A 3562-nucleotide genomic window follows, 5' to 3' on the forward strand; every position below is an offset into this window, starting at 1 on the left:
TGACAATAGGTGACTTCCAAGACAAGGTCATAAAGGACATGGTGACTTCCATGGATGGGATCATGATATGAACACATTCAAGCATCCTTTGGAGAGACTTTTTTAGAGAGGAGGAAACTGAGGCTTCTGCTGTCAAGTAGCATCAAAAGAATGAACTCTCTTAGAAGCAGGTGTCAAACTCTAGTCAAGCCTTCAGATGACTGCAGCCTGGCTGCCATCTTGACTACAACTTTATGAGAGAAGCCAAGCTACAGGCCCTTGATTATTCTGTTTCTAAATCTCTGAGCCACAGAGAGATGAGAGATAATACCTGTTTGTGGCTGTGCTAAACCTCCAAAGTTCAGGGTGATCTGTTACCGCAAGATCAAGGTCGCTTTGATTGTTTTCCTTGGAACTTTTGCTTTTCCTTCTGCCTAAAACTCCGATTCCTCAGTGATCTACATGTCTTAATTGCTTACTCTCTTTTGGCCATTACTACAGTGTCATGCTATGCAGCATTAGATAACACATGTAGGATGTCTTTAAGATAGCCAGAAGGTTGATGTAGCAGCATTTAGCAATTGAGTATGGTGTTTAAGAGAGAGTGGAAAGAATTTAAATCACTGTCAAATTATTGGTTTATGTAACTAATTTATGTTTTTCCCTGATTTAGGGAATAGGTTGGAACAGAGATTATACAAGTAGATTTGGACTTGCTAAATTTGTAACATGTAAGATACATCTAAGTGGAGACATCCACCATGTAGACAGATCTGCAATACAGAAGAGAGATCTGGGCTGGAAACAAAAATCATGGAATCAGAGCCATTTATACAATTCTCAGAGCCCAGAGCAATATGCAAATATAGAATCTCTTGTTCAAAGAGCACATGAGACCTACTGGTTGCCAGGTTCCCCTCCCATCAGTTGCAGGGCTGGGTTTGGAGAGGAGAACAATCAGGGCTGAGGTGCCAGGGAATGCAGGAACTGAGTGGTGAACTCCCACCCCCACCAGGGAGGCAGAGAGGTAAGGTAGGAGGAGGAAGGAGTCCACATGAACTGAGGCACACTCCATTGCTCCCTTGTATAATTGTCCCCTCAGATAAAAGCATAAAATTCAAAGATAATACTATTAAGAACTTCAAGACCCAGTCATAGTAGCATGCTGTAGTTGCTGATGTCTGGCAGGCCAAGGACTCATGGGAGGCCCAAGCTTGATCCTCAGCTCAACCTAAAATGTTTCATGGGTGGGGTATACCTGTAGTCCCAGCTACTTGGGATGGGCTGAAGTAAGAGGATCTCAACAGAGCAAGATCCTGCCCAAAACGAACAAACAAACAAACAAAAAACACCCCTCCACACTTACACAAGAATTTCAAGATGGCAACAGCATCATTAAAACCCCAAGCATTAGGCCTTTCTGAGTGTGGAATCCTGTTCAGATACATTGTCCAGAAATTCATGAGACTGGCCCTGCTTGGAACAGGTAGTAAAGTCATAGGACAGAATGACTATAGAGAAAGATGAGGAGAAGTCTGAGCACTGAAGCCACAGAAGCACTAGTATTTACAGAACGGGTAGAGAAAAAGCATCCTTGTGGCCAAAGGTTGTAATTAATTAGAAGATGAATGAATGAGAAAATCCTGGATTTGTGGTCCCTGACCCGAAAAAACTTTGCAAACACAGATAACTTGGCTACATATTGTTTTGAACATTTTATTTCACAGACTATTCATGATACAAATGAAATCATCAATGATGGGGTGATAATTATTCATAGGCTTATTACCTAATTTTTGAAGCACATGTTGCTCAATTTAAAAAAATAACACATGAGAGAAGATGTAGGAAATAAAGTAGATTAAAGGAAAGAATGGAATTTACTAATAATAACTCATAGCTAACCTAAGCAAACAATTAATTTCCCTTCTAGCAATGGTCACCTTTACATATAAAGCCAGCAGTGTCTGTGCAATATTTCTCAAGAAAGAAAAATGTAAACTGCAAAATCTGTAAAGAATTCCAAGTGACTCATTGACCTGTTGCAAAATAAACCACAAGAATTTTTTAACTACAAATTAACTTTGTAGTTAAAGTCTTGGACCATTAAAAAATAGAACGTTTGGTATGAGAACTGGGGGGTGGGAGGGAGGTTGATGAAATTTTGAGAATTTAGAATTAATGGGAAGTTAGTGAGTTCTTAAAAATATGGATTCGGAAACTTACCTGAAGGTGGTTTAGGAAGTGGCTAAGGGTACGATTCTGGAACAAGTTACTGGGGTTTAAATTCCAGCTCTTCCATTCATTCCCTGTGTGATTTGGGGGTAAGTCACTCAATTGCGTCTTGTCTGAGTAAAAGGGTTGTTCTGAGGATTGACTGAATGTGAAACATTTAGATCTGTACCTAGCACATGAAAAGCACCAGATAAGCATTTGTTAAAGGAAAATTGTGAAAACTTATCATGTGAGCAAAACAGCTCTGGAGTTTCTCCTTAAGTTAAGTGTCACAAGTTCAGAGAAGACAATTCAGTGAAAGGAAATGGTCTCTTCTCATTTTCTTCTTGAGTGTCCCAACTTTTTTCTTTCTCCTATCTTCAGAGTACCGTATTGTTTTTCTCTTTATATTAAAAAAAATCTTTATTCAAAAAAAACTACCTTAAGAAACAAGTATAATGTTTCCTATATATTTAAAGTAATCTCGTCATGTCTTTCATTTTTTTTTTTGTCTTTTATTGTGTGAGATAAAGCATGAACATGAGCATGAAAGAGAGAGGGACCCAGGAACATCTCTCTCAATGGGGACTGGTCAGGCTGCAATCCTTTTTCTTTTTCTCTATCCCTTCAGGATCCTAGGCACAGGGGCAGGAGACAGGCTTGGAGTGAGGGTGGGGGACTTTTAAAAAATATATGCATTTAATGTTATTTGCTATTATTATTATATTAATTTGCCTTTGGGCACACGCACTCACCAGAGACAGACGGAGAAAGAGGGAAAGTGAGGAAGCAAGCTTGCCAGGCCTGGAACTCCAGTCCGGGTCGGCCATGCTGGCGTCCAGCACCTCAATCACACCTCAATCACCAGAGCACCTGCTTGCCTGTCATATCTTCTAATGCATATGCAGCTATTTTACCACTTGGGATTGGTCTCGGCGTTTTTTGCTTTCCTATGAAAACATTAAAAATAATTATTCCTTCTGGAAAAAGAAATGTAATACACTGTAAACTTATATGTGATTCAATGTAATATAAACAAGATTATGATGATAAATTTAAAAAACATTAAAAATAAATATATAAGTGAATAAAAGGCACAGTAGATTTAGTGTTACTGTAAAAATCCTGGAACTTCAAAAAAATTATAGTTTCAATGAGACTTTTAAACAATACTAAATACAATAATGATTTCTGGCACGTCTGACAGTTCGGAGTAGTCAAAATTGACCCATCAGAATTCACCATTTTCTTTGAAATACATTCTGTAGACACACAGTCTAAGGAACCTGCAGTTCAAAGCATCCCAAGTAGCCTAAAAGTATTAAATCCCTTTGTACTTGTCCTACTGCTCCCTTTGTTCTCCAGGAAT

The sequence above is a fragment of the Tupaia chinensis genome, unplaced genomic scaffold (assembly GCF_000334495.1).
Source record: "Tupaia chinensis unplaced genomic scaffold, TupChi_1.0 Scaffold145870_1, whole genome shotgun sequence".
Classification (NCBI taxonomy): Eukaryota; Metazoa; Chordata; class Mammalia; order Scandentia; family Tupaiidae; genus Tupaia; species Tupaia belangeri.